Below are 17882 nucleotides of genomic sequence, written 5' to 3' on the forward strand. Positions count from 1 at the left end.
AAAAGAAGATGCTACCATCACTCCATGCTCTTGGTCGTTGTGCACTTTACCAACATGACAACAATCCACAACATACATCTAAGGCCACTGTTGCATTACTGAAGAAAGGATAACAGGGTGAACGTGATTCAGCGGCCAAGTATGTCACCTGATCTGAAACCAGTCGAACACCTATGGGGAATTTTGAAGAGCCAAGTTGAACCTCACTCTCCATCCAGGCTCTAAAAGAGGTCGTTCTTGAAGAATGGAAAAAAGATAGATGTTGCAATATGTCTCCAACTTGTTCATTCCATGCCTAGAAGACTTGGTGCTGTCCTTACAAATCATGGAGATCATGCAAAATATTAGATGTAAACTGCTGAAAAAAATGTATGGAACACTTTTTAATCAGAGTATAGCATCAAGTCAATTAAACTTCTGGGATATTGATCTGGTCAGTTAAGTATCAGAGTGGGTTGTTAAACTGTTTCAGCCGCTTTGGTGTTATTGAAATTAACAACAGGTGCACTAGATGGGCAACAATGAGACGACCCCCATAACAGGTATGGTTTTACAGGCGGAGGCCACTGACATTTTTTCCCTACTCATCTTTTCTCTCATCGTTTTTCACTAGTTTTGCATTTGGCTAGGGTCAGTGTCACTACTGGTAGCATAAGGAGATAACTGGACCCTAAAGAGGTTGCACAGGCAGTCTAACTCCTGGCACATCAATGTATGCCATTGCCAGAAGGTTTGCTGTCTCTCCCAGCACAAACTCAAGAGCATGGAGGAGACTCCAGGAGACAGGCAGTTACTCTAGGAGAGTTGGACAGGGACATAGAAGGTTTTTAACCTATCAGCAGGACCGGTATCTACTCCTTGCAAGGATGAGCGCTGCAAAAGCCTTACAAAATGACCTTCCACAGGCCACTGGTGTGAATGTCTCTGACCAAACAATCAGGAACAGACTTCATGAGGGTGGCCTGAGAGCCCAACATCCTCTAGTGGGTCCTGTGTTCACTGCAAGGCATCATAGAGCTTGATTGGCATTTTCCATTGAACACCAGTCCTTTGTAGGTTGATAATTTTCATTTCCATCAAACGATGGGGGCATCCTTATATTCCTAACACATTACCCAGTCCATATCAGTATAGATATCCAGCATTATATTTTTCCTCTTTTGAGATCTGATGTGTTTTCAAAGTGTTCCTTTAATTTTTAGTAGTTTTTGTTGTGGGGTGTATTAATTTTTGCATTAACTAATTTGAGCAAAACTGAAGATTTTGTTATCTAAGTTATATTATTAACCTTACTTTCATGTAATGAGCTAAACAAATGTTCTATAAAACTCAGTTTTGTCAACATTTTGGAAATTGTTCTTGTGCTTATTGAGATATTGATTAAAATCTTACTTTTCAAAAGGGGTGTACTCATTTATGCTGAGCAATGTATAATGCATTGTTAACTTGAGAGTTCAAAATATGTAATTTGTACTTGCTCATGATACCTCCTATGCAGTGTGCACCCATTGTCTTTAAGGATTCCTAAGTGACTAAGGGTGTAAGTATTAAGAATCTGTCATATTCTACAATTCCAGTGTCTTTATATAATGATAGTTTAGTGTATGACACGAATGACCTCAAATGAACTCCAATTAGAAATCTGTCCACCAGACTGGAAATTTTTGGCCACAGAATGTTGTTCCATGAAAAACCTGGCACCATATTTGCATGATAAATCCTTTGTTTACTGACATGCTTCACCGAGGCAGTGCATGTAAAGCAAAAACTTTTTTTATAGTTTCAGAGAGCGTGGAGAAGTTTAGCAACCCTGACTAAAGATAGTTAATTTAGAGGTTGCAAAATAAATTACTGTATCACCCAAAATATGGCTTCCATTCAGTAGCCCAAAGAGGCATACAAAAAAGAAGGGTTTGTGAAAAGAAATTCACAGGAAAAGCGGCTACACTCTGTTCATAGTGTAGCCGCTTTTCCTGTGAATTTCTTTTCACAAACCCTTCTTTTTTGTAAGTTTAGCAACCCTGCCAGATTGTTAGTGCTGTTTGTGCACCCGCTGGGAAGATTCTCCCTCTCGGTTTGTCCAGGTGATCATTATCCCTGGGACTGAAAGTTAGAGAACATCCAAAAGTCATCACCCCAACAGAAAAAGAGGGGTATTACAGGAAATTTTTACCACTTTTGACTTCCTCGCATTTTGTGTCCACAGACCATGAGTAAAGAAAAATATCCCGAATAGCACATGGGGAAAAAAACTTCAGCATTTGAAAGCAAAAAAGTGTCCCTATGTATATACAGTATATGCTTAACTATTAGGCGTTTTTTTTTTTTTTTAATAAACAAAAACTTTACTATTTTAATAGTGCATTGTATTGCTTTGGAACAGGTTGCATACAAATTCAACTGGACCCAAAAAAGTGCATTGGTGTAAACTGAATGTACAGGATATAAAGCATATTGCCTTGTCTATGCATTGGGCAACACCACACAACAGGGCTGGTGTGAATGAGCTGTTATGTATGCATTAGGCACAACAAAGATATTCTGATGAGCTGACGTTTTCTGAATAAATGACAGCTTATTTAGCTTTCATGTGTTTTTTTTTTTTTTCCCCATCAAATGAGCATGCACTTTATTCTCCTATATGACAGACTGTTTTATGCAACCATGCAATTGAAAAAGATAGGCCTGTAAGAAATATGTCATTAATGTAAACGAAAACATATTTTTTGTGAATTCCTTCTGGACAAATAAAGCACATTAAAATCAATAGGTTAAGCATAGTGTTATATAGACTATCCATTGAGAGTGTGCTTATTTGTTTATTACTTTTCCACATGATTGACATATAATGTGAGGTTGCACTATGCCATGGGCATGTTTGAATGATACGTGCAAGTGAAAAAAAGCACATAATACACATAAATATGCATGAATGTTTATGATGCACGTATTGCAGACATAAAAATGCAAACATTATTAGACTGTGTGTCATAGGGTAATGAATTGGTTGTGTGCATTTTAAACATTGGTTCATTAAAGCATTTTTGCTAAATAAGAATTGTCATATTGTGTATTACATTCTGCATTAGACGTTCGAGGAACGTTCTTTTTTTCTTCTTCCTCATTGACGAAGATTACTAATTGACTAATGGCAGATATATGAGTGGATAACAAGGCTTTGTTTACTTTTTTCGTGCAACTTGAGAAAGACCTATTCGATAAAACATTTAAAGAAAAATGGCTCAAATGGACATATGTTCAGAATGAAATCTGAGCCATAATGAAGAAAGTGAAAGTTGAGGATGTCAGTGGTGCAGGAAAGTGCTTTTGCTGTATGAATGAAGGAAATGTTTCCTATGCTTCTTGAAAACCATTTATGATGTATTATTATAATGCATTCTATGTGTTCATCATACCAACAAAGAAGTACAATGAAGGAAATTCTATAAGTCATTATCACAGTTCACTGGAGCTGTTTTTGGTGCCCTTTCTTAGATGAGCATCCTCTTAATTTATGTCTAGCAGCCCTTCTCTGTCCAGGAATAAGCAAAACAGGGTCGCTTTTCTTGCAAGGCAACACTATGCCTTGCTTTTGTTCTACTGCAATTTCTTGGGGTATTCTGGAGTCCTGCCAGAACCTAGAACATATTACCAAGTCCTTGGTAGCCCAGTCAAATTGGTCATCATCTTATGCTTGTGGAGATGGCACTGGGAGCAGGGACTAGCTCCCTGTGGGCAAGAACTCATCTGAATGGATCAATGTCCTAAATAAAGAAACTGGAATCTGTTCGTACTATATAATGAGTAATATAAATATACCCAGCATGCTAACTAGTCTAGAAATGGAACAATTAACCCTTTTTGCTGCCACCAATGTAAGGCATAGGATGGCACAGAACCATTTTCAGCTGGCTAGGTCTGTATGCCTTATGTCGACTGCATTCCCCACTTTGCTATAAGCACATGGTCTCTTCAATGACAGGTGGAGCTGCTCATGTTAACCCCACAGCAATGGAAAATCACAGCTGCTGGGGTACAAGGGATGGAGGATTTTGAGGCGAAGAGCAGCCAACAGCACATGGGTTACATGAGTACTGTGCTTGGGGCTGAAAAGAAAAAATAAACCACTAAACCATAGGAAAGCTTAGTGGTTTTCCAGGCTGTACCCAACTAATATTAAAAATGCTTTCTCCCTGTTTCCAACACCTGCACTGACTAACTTGTATGCAAAAGGCGTATATCCTTGCCCATTTTCAGGCCCATCTAGTCAGATGATCTCTCCTGTGTCAAGCCTAGTACACACTATGAGAAAATCGGATGAACGATCGATTTTTTCACGAAGGTGCATTTCATGATGTAACCAAGAATATTAACCACTTCAAGTCTGGACACTTTTACCCCCTTCCTGTCCAGGCTAATTTTCAGCTTTCAGCGCTGTCACACTTTGAATGACAATTGTGCGGTCATGCAACACTGTACCCATATGAATTTTTTTGCATTTTTTTGAGACCGATATAACTTATATTTTGGTGGCATTTATTCAACACTGGGATATTTATTTTTTTTTTGCTATATAAATGAAAGTCCAAAAACTAAAAAAAAAGTGTTTTTCTTATAAAATTTTGCAAATAATCTTTCTTCATAAATCTTGGCCAAAATGTATTCAGCTATCTTTTTAGTAAAAAAAAAAAAAATAACCCAAATGAGTTTATAACCAAAAATTATAATTTCTCTAAATTATTTTTACAGTTTTATTTTATTCTTTTATATTATAAAAAAAATGAACATACTGTCACCCTAGCAGTACAGTGTCACCATAGTGACACTGTACTACTTGTGAGGGGTGATGAAGATTTTTTTTTTTTTTACACTGATTGCTTTTACACCCATAAAGGCTGTAAAAGCAATCATTTCTCCTTCTCTCTGGCTGCATTCTTGCAGCCATCGAGAAATACTGTGTGAGATGTGATTGATCACAGCTTGTCACATGGTACAAGGCTGTTGTGAATAGCCTTGTACCATGTGACCTCTGATCATTCACAGATTTCACTAGTAGTTTCAAAAGTGACATCTTGCTTACTAATATTCATTTGATCACTGATTGACCAATCAGTGATCACATGATCGCACCTCACGCAGAAGTCATGTACAGCTATTGGTGTTCTGCTGTGTCCCCCGGACACAGCAGGCACCGGATCGCGGTGCCACGCGCTCCCAGGGAGCACGCACAGGCTGAAAATGCGCGTGCCGTTTATGAACGCAACCTGCTTCTGCACTGCTCCCGTCGGGCCGTTTATGTACATGGGTCGACGAGAAGTGGTTAATTTGTATGAAAGTTCTTAAATGACAAGGGTAAACATAGCTAGGTACTAACGTAGCGTGATTGCCACACTGAGTAGCTCTTTATTGATCCAGAATACGAAAGTTTACGATTTTTGTTTTCATTGACCTCTTCTTCCAAGTTATTCTTTGTTTCTGAGCATGCACGGTATTTTATATCTGATTTATTTCTGTACGATTAATGTACACATTGAACGAAAATCAGATTTTTTTTTTTAATACGAACAGTTGGAATCAGATGTTGAAAGCACTATACTAACGAATAGCTTATCAACCGATCATTACTTTTGTGGAAATTATTGTACGATTTTCTTATTGTGTGTAAAGGCCTTCAGCTGTTGGGACTGTAGGAGAGAGCGCTCGACAATAGCTGGAGTGCTTGGGAATGGTGACGTCCCCCTGGGGGCAGATCACGTGACTGTAGTGGAGTGGGCTCAAGTCAGGTAAGTATATACATCTTTCTTACACAGGTCAGTCAGCATAGGCGGGGCATTTTTAAGCTTCCTTAGATGACTTTGAATAAATCTTTAAAACTACTACTCTTTTCAGCTACCTATATCTACTGATTGTTTGAAAAGTAGTTTTCTCTGATGGTGCACAAAACTGTGTACTGCCATTGATTTAATTACTTGAAGAAAATAAATGACCACAATGTAGACCACTGTTTTCCAAAGTTGTCATTAGGCCCACCAACTGATTATTTTGTGCAATCACAAAGCATTGATTTCTCTCTTCACATGTACAGTTACATGCAAAGCATGTTCTGTTGGTAGAATAGATTTAGGAAACAATGGTGGTGGTAAGTGGTATCTGCTACTGTATATATAAAAATAAACTGCTACATTATCCCCACTTATCACAAGCATGCTGTCAGGCAGAGGTAATGTGGTAGTAATTGCATAAAAATATATTATTTGATTCCTGATTACCCTTTTCATACTTTGTGTGGCTCGTTAGTTCTTTTCCGACTACAAAGAATTGAGAATGTCAGAGTTAAAGAACTGTCACTATGCTGAATATTTTCTGCAGAGAAAAAGTGAATACCCTCTCTGAGGCAAGCTGTTGTCAAAATATCTTCTGGCAGATGTGGCAGAGTTAGTTCATAGCAGAGGAAAATAAGTGAATCGAAACAGAGTGACAGGTTCAATGACCATTTTGTGTTTTAAAGAACATGGCCAGCAACTCAATGAAAGGAAGACATAGTACACTGGCAGCTTTCCCTTTAAGGCATACAGATAATGCATGGTAATGACACTGCAGCTGCTGCTAATGGACATTCCTAAATCTCCAATGCTACAACAGGGTGAATTCCCCTAGCACCAACAGTTCAATCTTCTTTAATTTATATTTCACTATGCGAAACGCCAATAACAAAAGAGTACTATGGAATTGAAGCTAGTACCTAAAGTATTCCAAATAATTTGAGCTGAACAGAGAAAAAAACAGTTAAGCATATAAAAGGTACTGTTCACATTCTCGCAGTGTCAGTGAAGTGTTTTACTTATGGCTAGTAATTATACATAGCACAACTGTCTTAATGTCTAAGAACCATTTACACTTTGCCACCAATGCTGAATGAACCCTGAATGCTAATATGCAAAAAAATAGATCTGCTTACCCAGAGAATACCAGTCTACCAAAACCTGCAAGCCATTAATAAAATAATAAATTGCACAACTATGTAGGAAAAATCTTTGGTTTGAAATCTTGCCATATTTTGTAGAGGCCACTAAACTGCTACAATAGACTGTAAACTGTTTTTTACTTTTCAGTGGTTTTTATTGAATAGTTTTACAAAGGAAAAAAAACATAAGTAAAAAAAGCAATATTAATGAAGCATGTTCCATTGTATAGACAGATAGAAACACCAAAACAGCAAATTCTGCCACAATAATTGGCAGTGAAGACTAGACATTGTAGCCAATACGTGGTCAAGTATATCTCGTCTTGCCAGCATAAAATATACAATACAGAGCAATACAAAAAAGAGCAAAGAAAAGATTAGGAAAATCCAGATCAGGGTCATTAAGGCACAGAAAGGTATTGGATCCACGGGTTCCATGTATTATCGAATTTCTTTGAGTTATTGTGTAAGATACAGGTGAGTATCGTTAATCATGATCCTGCTGAGTTTCTTTTTAACATAATAAAGGGGAGTGACCGATTGCCACCAGTGTCTAGCTATAGCAATTCTCGCAGCTACAAACATATAGGAAATCAATTTATGGGATTTCTTGGTTACATTATCTGTAAATTTGTGAAAGAGCGTCGTCTCCAGGGATCTGCAAATATTTATACCCGTCACTGAGTTTACCAAATTGAACATTCGAATCCAAAATCTAGTTACACGTGGGTATTGCCACCAGATGTGAAACATAGACCCAACCTAGCCACAACGCCGGAAACACATTTCAGAGTCCGTCGGATGCATCTTTGCAATCCCGGTAGGTAGCAGATACCATCTCAACAAAGTTTTATAATTGTATAAATAGTAGGTATATGCGAGCGCACATATTAAAGGTCAGCCGCTATGTACCAAGGTAACCAAGTAAAACCTCAATCAAACAATATATACAAAAAAGTGCAGCGCTAAAAATATTAAGTTACAGTATAACAAGGTACAAGTGAATAAATATAATGAATCTTAAGAGGATAAAATCATGAGAATGTTCATAAAGTGACTTTAGGTACTCATAAGAATCCTGCGTTCTGCTTAATTCGGTACTTGTGCAAGAAGAAATGCGCACTCACCGGAACGCATAATTAAATGCGCGTTTGTATCCTGATGTCATCAAAAGGTCATCTGAGATAGGACAGGAGTAGGGTTGAATCCTCAAAGGGTGTATGGATCCTGGGAATTTAAATGATGATCAGGAAAACGCCAAAATTCCTCTTAAGGGATGGATGGGTGCAGCTCACATGCCTGACAATTTGAGGCGTTAATGCTATTACGCTCAATAGGATTAAGGAGGAGCCAATAACGCCGTGTCTTCATGCCGCCGGAGCAATGTGGAATTCCGGCGGCCATCTTTGAGTGTGGACGGTTAGTCTTGTTGGATATCTTTGCACAGCTATTAATTACATTTACCTGGATGCTTTTACCTTGATGTTTTTTACCTGGATGCTTTTTATACATTCAATTAACATACCGTATTTTCCGGTGTATAAGACGTCTGGGCGTATAAGACGACCCCCTACTTTTCCTGTTAAAATGTAGTGTTTGGGCTATACTCGCCGTATAAGACTACCCCTCTTCCAATGCACACCAGTGGGAAGAATCGTGCCCCATCATTGGTGTCAGTGGGAGGAATACTGTCCCATCATTAGTATCAGTGGGGGGAATAGTGCCCCATCATTGGTATCAGTGGGAGGAATAGTGCCCCATCATTGGTATTAGTGGGAGGAATAGTGCCCCATCATTAGTATCAGTGGGGGGAATAGTGCCCCATCATTGGTATCAGTGGGAGGAATAGTGCCCCATCATTGGTATTAGTGGGAGGAATAGTGCCCCATCATTGGTGTCAGTGGGAGGAATAGTGCCCCTATCGTTGGTATCAGTGGGAGGAATAGTGCCCCATCATTGGTATTAGTGGGAGGAATAGTGCCCCATCATTAGTATCAGTGGGGGGAATAGTGCCCCATCATTGGTATCAGTGGGAGGAATAGTGCCCCATCATTGGTATTAGTGGGAGGAATAGTGCCCCATCATTAGTATCAGTGGGGGGAATAGTGCCCCATCATTGGTATCAGTGGGAGGAATAGTGCCCCATCATTGGTATCAGTGGGAGGAATAGTGCCCCATCATTGGTGTCAGTGGGAGGAATAGTGCCCCTATCGTTGGTATCAGTGGGAGGAATAGTGCCCCATCATTGGTATCAATGGGAGGAATAGTGCCCCATCATTGGTATCAGTGGGAGGAATAGTGCCCCATCATTGGTGTCAGAGCGACAAATCGTGCCCCATCATTGGTATCAGTGGGAGGAATAGTGCCCCATCATTGGTATTAGTGGGAGGAATAGTGCCCCATCATTGGTGTCAGTGGGAGGAATAGTGCCCCTATCGTTGGTATCAGTGGGAGGAATAGTGCCCCATCATTGGTATTAGTGGGAGGAATAGTGCCCCATCATTAGTATCAGTGGGGGGAATAGTGCCCCATCATTGGTATCAGTGGGAGGAATAGTGCCCCATCATTGGTATTAGTGGGAGGAATAGTGCCCCATCATTAGTATCAGTGGGGGGAATAGTGCCCCATCATTGGTATCAGTGGGAGGAATAGTGCCCCATCATTGGTATCAGTGGGAGGAATAGTGCCCCATCATTGGTGTCAGTGGGAGGAATAGTGCCCCTATCGTTGGTATCAGTGGGAGGAATAGTGCCCCATCATTGGTATCAATGGGAGGAATAGTGCCCCATCATTGGTATCAGTGGGAGGAATAGTGCCCCATCATTGGTGTCAGAGCGACAAATCGTGCCCCATCATTGGTATCAGTGGGAGGAATAGTGCCCCATCATTGGTATTAGTGGGAGGAATAGTGCCCCATCATTGGTGTCAGTGGGAGGAATAGTGCCCCTATCGTTGGTATCAGTGGGAGGAATAGTGCCCCATCATTGGTATCAATGGGAGGAATAGTGCCCCATCATTGGTATCAGTGGGAGGAATAGTGCCCCATCATTGGTATTAGTGGGAGGAATAGTGCCCCATCATTGGTGTCAGTGGGAGGAATAGTGCCCCATCATTGGCATCAGTGGGAGGAATAGTGCCCCATCATTGGTATCAATAGAAGGAATAGTGCCCCATCATTGGTATCAGTGGGAGGAATAGTGCCCCGTCATTGGTGTCAGTGGGAGGAATAGCGCCCCGTCATTGGTGTCAGTGGGAGGAATCGTGTCCCATCATTGGTATCAGTGGCAGGAATAGTGCCCCATCATTAGTGTCAGTGGGAAGAATCGTGCCCCATCATTGGTGTCAGTGGGAGGAATAGTGTCCCAACATTGGTGTCAGTGGGAGTAATAGTATCCCATCATTGGTGTCAGTGGGGGGTGGAATAGTGCCCCATCGTTGGTGTCAGTGTGGGGGGGGGGGAATAGTGCCCCATCGTTTGTGTCAGTGGGGGGGAGGAAAAGTGACCCATCGTTGGTGTCATTGGGAGGAATAATGCCCCATCATTGGTATCAGTGACACCAATGATGGGGCACTATTCCTCCCACTGACACCAATGACACTTGCTGACCCCTGTTACAGTATGGTGCTGCTGCAGCCAGCATATGTGGTTGCAGCAGCACCTCTGTACGGCACACTTACCGGCTGCTCCTTCACTCGATTTTTGCGGGGACGCTCTGCTCCGCCTCCTCGCCGGTGATTGGCCGCCTGTGTGCCTTTCCTGAGCTACAGTTCTGGCGGCCAATCACCGGTGAGGAGACGGAGCCGAGCAGCCGCGCGAACATCCAGCGGCCAAATTGAATGAAGGAGCAGCCGCGCTTCCTGGATCGGATCGTCGTGGGACCGGAGCCAGGTAAGAGACAGCAGCCCCTGCCCACCCCCGTATTCAGTGTCCCTTCTGTTGAAGGGGGGGGGGCGGCGGCACCGCGCCGCCCCCCCCCCCCTAAAAAGTGTCAGCATGCCGTATACCGGCGTATAAGTCGTATTAGACAATCTGGTTGTAGGTAAAGATTTCAGTAGTAGGCATATGTAATTTGTCTTTAAAATACTGCAGAGAATGTAAACAAGCACCATTAAGATACTCTCCTATCTGCAACAAGCCCTTGTTGATCCACCATTGAAATGGTGCCAGTGTTAAACCGGGCACAAATTCAGGGTTGCAAAAAAATCAGAGCAATAGGCTTATGGGGTGCTGCTAGTGATTTGCGGTGACGCACCCTCTCCCAAACTGCCAAGGAGAACGACAAAGTGGGGCACAATTTAGGAGGACGTAATCGACTAGGAAGCCAAAGTAACGCCCCAATAGCCAAAGGGTGACATGAAAGGGCTTCTACAGAAATCCAATAGGGAGTATGTCCCCCAACTGTGGTATAAGCTAGTTGGGCGATATGCGCAGCTTGGAAGTATGCGTGGAGATTAGGTAGGCCAATACCACCCCGTGATCTAGAGGCATATAACGTCTTCTGTTATTCCAAATAAAACAAAGAACCTCAGCTTGAAGAACCCATAAGTCTCATTGTGGAATCGCTATCGGTAAGGTCCGGAAGTAATATAGTAATCGGGGTAGAAATGTCATTTTGATGGAGTTGACTCTACCAAACCAGGACAAGGAATAGTCAGCCCAACGATTGAGATCGTCCCTAAGCATTTTAAAGAGGGGAGGGTAATTAGCCTGATAAAGTGTCTTGATGAAAGTGGTAAAGTGTATTCCTAAGTAGGGTAAAGATTTATTCGCACACTGAAAATTGTATAGAGTTCTAAGCTGCTGTTTATCAGATATGGGTAAGGAAACATTAAGGGCAGTTGTTTTTTGAGGATTAAGGGAAAGTCCGGAAAGAGCAGCGAATTGGCGTAATAATGATAGTAAATTTGAAATAGGAGAAGTAATGTACATAAAAACGTCATCGGCAAATAAGGCACATTTATGTTGCTGTTGGCTGCAATGGATGCCATGGATTTGGGGATGAGCCCGAATTGCCATAGCCGAAGGCTCAATTGCTAGCGCAAAAAGCAGCGGGGAAAGTGGATAGCCTCTGCGGATAGGGAACACCGAGGATTTTGTAGCCTTTGATGGAAATCTGGGCTGAGGGATTAGCATATAGCAAATGTAACAGAGCAAGCAACGGACCAAAGCCAAACGCCTGCAAAGTAGTAAATAAATATTTCCACGTCAGATTATTGAAGGCCTTATGAAGGTCCAGAGAAAGAAGTAAGAGTGCCCTAGAGAGAGGAGCAACCCAATTGGAACGGGCAGACGATATTAGGGTAATAGATCTACAAACCTGGTCCAGCGTTTGACGACCCAATATAAATCCCGACTGATCTTTATGAATATATTGTGCCAGAAAGGAATTATAGCTAGGAGTTTTGTTAAAATTTTCAGGGCATAATTAATTAATGAAATAAGACGATAATTAAGAACATCAGTGAAATCTTTATTGGGTTTAGGAATGACACTAATATATGCCTTGTTCTCATCTAAAGGGACCATACCTTCCTCTCGCAATGAATTAAAGTACAGTGTCATATGAGGAAGTAACTGTTCACAAAAAGTTTTGTAATACTGACTGGGGAGGCTGTCAGGGCCCCTGGATTTATGTAACGGTAATAATTTTAATAACATTTAGGAGCTCCTCAGAGGTAATGGGTTGTTCCATAAGCTGCTTATGAGCTTCAGCAAGGGAAGGGATAGGCAAGGACTCTAGAGAGGATCTAATGGAAGATGGGTGCTGTTGGCCATGGTGGACCATATAGAGAAGCATAAAAATCATGAAATTCCCGAAGGATCCTTTGAGTATCCTGCATGATAGTATGCCCCGTCTGCTGGAGTTTAAGTAATGCCGAATTAGTAAATTTGGAATTAGGTTTCCATGCAAGAAGAAAGCCCGGTCTATCCCTCCACATGAAATACCTATGATTCATCCAGTGCAGTTGTTTTTCCGCCTTTGCAGTGAGGCAAAGGTTAAACTCCAACTGAGCATGTTGTAGATAAAAGATGCGGGTAAGGGAAATTTTATATTGGGTAGCTAACAATTCGTTTTCTCTAGATTTGGAAAAGATCAATTTTTCACAGGATTTTTTAAGTCTGCAGGACAGCTGGATAAATAAACCTCGAATGGAGGCTTTATGGGCTGCCTAATTAATAGAGGGATTTGTATCCTCCACTTTGTTAATTGCAAAATAGGACTTAAGATGTTCATCCACTTCCAAGCAACAGGCTTCATCACTTAGCAAGGACTTGTTTAATTGCCAGTGTGGTTTAACCATTTTAGTTGTCAAATTAGAAAGCGTTAAAAATACTGGGTCGTGGTCTGACCAACGTGTCGATATAATTTTAGCTGAATGTAACTTACCGATCATGTTCGAGGGGAGGAAAACCGGATCTGTACGAGAATAATGACTATGAGCCCTTGAAAAGTTGGAGTAGCCTCTAGAGGTGGGATTGGCCTCCCTCCACGTGTCAGTGAAGTCATAGCGATATAAAAGCTGCTCAAAATCACAGCTTTGTTTAGAAGGTGATTTAAGTTTAATTAAATGGGATTTATCGAGTATATGGTCCAAAGCTGGATTTGAGTCCCCTGCCAAGATCACATTTCCCTCTAGTTCTGTAAACCGAGACTTGAAAGAACGGAAAAATGCCACCTGGTTCGTATTGGGGGCATAATATATAAGAAAAGACACCATATTACCCCCTAAATGACCCTTCACCAGGATTATTGTCCCTCTCTATCCCTTAAAACTTTAATTTCAGTAAATGATAGCCGTTTAGAAAAGCAGAGTGCCACCCCTCTTTTTTTTTTTTTCAGAAGCAATGGCAAAACAACAAGTTGGAAAATCCCTATGAATATATCTGAGGTTAAGGGAAGGGGCAAAATGCGTTTCCTGCGAGGCCACTATATCGGCACCCAGAAATTTATAATGGGAGAATATTTTGAGTCGTTTAGAAAGGGAGCCCAACCCTTGGATGTTATGAGAGAGCAATTGGATCATGGCAGAGTATTGTTTTTGGGTATACATGGGAAGCAAGTGGCGAGGTCACTATCAGACAAACCCCCCCCATCCATCTAGAGTATCGCAAGGCTGAACAAAATTCTCAAGGTGACCCTCAGACAGGAAAAGGAAAAAAGTTAGGAAAAGGAAAAAAAAGAAAGGAAAGGAACCAAGGACGGCAAGGCCAAAAAAGGCCCGCATCCAACAACAGATTAACAATATGTAACTTAAGATAACAAAATACCAATATCCTAGATGCTAGGTCAAGGACAGAACGAGTCTCTACAAAGTCAAACACTGGGGAGAGTCTTTTAAATAGGGAGTGTGCATAGATTTATTTCTGTCGCCTAAGGGTCCACATGTAACATCCATAAAATTTTTAAAGCCACCAGAATATTTTACGAAAATACATCAAACAGAATCATAAACCAGTTTGCGCACACAAAGAGGCCAATGCCCCACAACGGGGCCATGGAGAGGCCTCCGTTTAGAATTTAACCAACAGTAATAAACCAAAACTTCAAGGCACCCGGTGCGGTGTTGCTGCAGCGGATTTTTTCCTAGAGGCTGGTAACCACAGAGGGCCCGAGATGGCTGAGTTTATGGTTTCCCCTACACAGGGTAACAGGACAAGCCCTTTACCCCCAATGGTGCACTCTCTGCTCAGCCCCTCTGTCCAACCCAGTACAGCCCCTCCCTGCCCTGCTCAACCATGCACACAAGGTGGGGGCAGGTAGGCATGCTGCACTCTGAGCTGCCGTGTGAATCTGGAAGTCAGAGGTTGTGCCAAGTCCAGGCCAAGTCAACTTTTACATCAGGGTCTACAAGCTTCAAGATACACCTCAGGTTTGTCCCATACTTATCTGTGCAGCTGGAGTAGCCAGTACACAAATTTAACTGGCCTGGGCTCAGGAAAGTCCTCAGAAAATAATAATGTTTGAGGTAAATAGAGATACATATATACATATACCAGCACAATTCCTCTTCAAAGTAAGCGTTGTCACTGTAACCCAAAAACTAAGACACAAAAAACAGACTGCCCAAAGAGTGGACAAAAGTGGTTACTATTGGCGAAAGATAATATCTAAGCTGAAGTATCGTAAAAAAAACAAGCCTTAATGTCAAGTATCATAAAACAATATTTTTATTGCTTATTGTAGAGTAAAACTCCGGTATGAATTCAAACATCTTACATTGTGAGTTCAACGCATGAAAAATATGAATAGACAAAACATAGCCAAATATACACGGATAAAATGACCATGTCTGGACGTATATGGATTCATACATGGGTAGCATACAGCAACAACATGCTGCTGGAGTAACACCGACTTTCAAGGCAGCTCCCTTGTGTGAATCTGGGATCCCAGGGGGCCCAATAGTCAAATAGAGACTGATATGCGCAAAATTGGCCCGAAGGTTGTCAGGACTTGAAAAAATTAGCTCAGTAAACGGGCCAGGCCCTGTGAAATCATTGTAGTAGTCTGTGTGAAGAAATTCCATAAACTGTTATGTCCCATATAGTGTTAGGGAAGTCAGTTCATCACTTAAGTCCCCATAAAGAGTATTGCAGAAAATGGAGTCCACTATGGTTCTTTATGATATAACACCCAGGTATGTATATTGAGCAGCATAAGAAAAAACATATATATCCAACGGTGGACTTAGTGGGAAGTGGCTAGAAGAAGCCACTAGCGTGAATGTCTGTCTCTGACCAATCAGAAACAGACTTCATGAGGGTGGCCTGAGAGCCCAACGTCCTCTAGTGGGCTCTGTGCTCACTGCCCAGCATCATAGAGCTCGATTGGCATTTGCCATTGAACACCAGTCCTCTGTAGGTTGATTATTTTCATTTCCATCAAACAATGGGTCATCCTTATGTTCTTAACACATTACCCAGTCCATATCCATATAGATATCCAGCATGATATTTTTCAATGCATCTGCACCCTGACAGATAGCTCAGACGATGGAAAAGATGTCCCTGCTAAAGGTCAGGCGTACCTGAACCTGTTCCCAAGTTGCTGAGATGTTACAATCGCATGATGACCCTCATATGCAGCAGAGTGTCAGTACTAGTGCCACTCTACCTTTTGGTTAACTGGCGAGCACCAGCGGCCTAGTACAATCTGGTTTTATACATACCAGCACTGCAGTATCACTTGGTGACGTGGCGAGTCCCATAAGTGCAGTAAAAGCTGGTGTGGTAGCAACCACAAGTAATGTCCCGCAATTTAGCCGCTAAATTCATAGGTACCTAGTGCGACTCCAGGGAAAAAGCGCACCTGGCTGTCAGGTACTGCTTGAACTGCTACAATAAAATTTACCGGCAAGTGCTAACAGAGATCAGGCCTGATTCTGCAAACACTGTGGTTTTGTGTGCAATGTATCAAAAATTCTGTACACTGAAACTGCTGACAGGGCAGTGAAGGGGTTAACGGGGGACAGGGGGATCAAGGAGTTACATGTGTCCTAAAATGTTCTGTGCGCAAGTGTGCTGCTTGTGCTCACTGTGTCTTGTTTCTTTTTTCTCTGGGATGGAATGTGCCCAGAGAGATATTTCATAATTTTCTGTACTTGTGTAAGAGTAAACATAGGTACAGGAAGATCCCTGATAGGACAGGGATCAATCATCTGATTTAGGCCGAACATCACTGGCCTAAATTGGATGATTGATCCCTTGGGGATCAAAACACAGCACCCATTATGCTTGCTATGGGGGCACCAGGCAGTGGGGGAAGAGCCAGGAGCATTGGTGGGGAACCCTAGAAGAGTACGATCAGGGCTGCTCTGCAAAACCAATGCACAGAGCAGGTAATGTGACATTTGTTATTTAAAGAAAATGCATTTACAATTGCTTTATGTCTGTCTAAGATTACATGAAAAAGTAGAAGCAACTGAGACAGCCTAATCCACAAAAAACTGTGGTTAGTTACCATAGATGTTTGTAACAACCTACTTGCGAAGTTCCTTAAACTGTGTGCAAGTATTACTGGGAGAATTAATGCTGTTTGAACAGTCAAAGAGCATTTTTTTGCCATTTGTATGCATTTTATAAGTTATAAAGTGGAACTAAACTGTATCTGAGCACCACAAACTGGAAGCATAATACATTTCTAATATTCAAAACTATGTCTACATGCTTTATTTTGTTGGTAATCACTTTGAAAAACTCCCCTCTAGCGTTTCTAACTGTGGCAGTCTTGAGTAAGGGCAAAGGATTCATGAAGCGCTCACTTACTTAAATCCATCTGACCTTAGGCACAGCATGCAGGCAGGAGAGTGTGGTTAGCTGAGAACCCTCTTCCCCCTGCCCTCTTGGAAGATGAAATAAAAATATGCCTATGAAGACCCCTGGGATGTATTACATCATTTTAGGCTAGGCCAGAAACCAGGAAGCAACTGAAGAAACGGGAAAAAGGTTAAAACAAGAAACTATAATAAACTTTAATTCCCATTTATTAATGCTGGCAACATAAGGATTAAAAGTAGTTAATGTTTCAATTCTTTATCAAAATGTCAATGTACAGAGGTCATATGTAAGTGCCAAAATTGTGATCATTCTGAAGCTGTGAAGTGTAGTTCCATGGGCACAGTACCATTAGAACGATAATATGCTTTTGCATCCCTCCAATATAGAACATGATTGAGAGAGCTTAGTTCCACTTTAATGCAATGTATGTTTTTATATATTATTTTTAAAGCATTACTTACAGTATTTTTAGTGTCTACATTTTGTACAGTACTCTTGTGTCTGTGTGTGAGAAAATATATAATACACATTTTTTTCACTCCCCTCTTCCCCAATTGTGTATTTGGCTGCTGTTCTGGTTTGAAATTGGATACATTTTAATGATGAGGCATGTTTTACTTTATGAAGCTAATCATATTA

General features: G+C 41.4%; 1 protein-coding gene across 4 annotated transcripts in view; it reads left to right on the plus strand.

Annotated features, from left to right (window-relative positions):
• Positions 1–17882, plus strand: part of SCML2 (Scm polycomb group protein like 2) — a 130913-nt gene that overhangs the window by 82916 nt on the left and 30115 nt on the right. The window lies entirely within an intron of this gene.

The sequence above is a fragment of the Staurois parvus genome, unplaced genomic scaffold, assembly GCF_062004578.1.
Source record: "Staurois parvus isolate SC_StPar_1 unplaced genomic scaffold, SC_StPar_1.0 ptg000172l, whole genome shotgun sequence".
NCBI lineage: Eukaryota > Metazoa > Chordata > Amphibia > Anura > Ranidae > Staurois > Staurois parvus.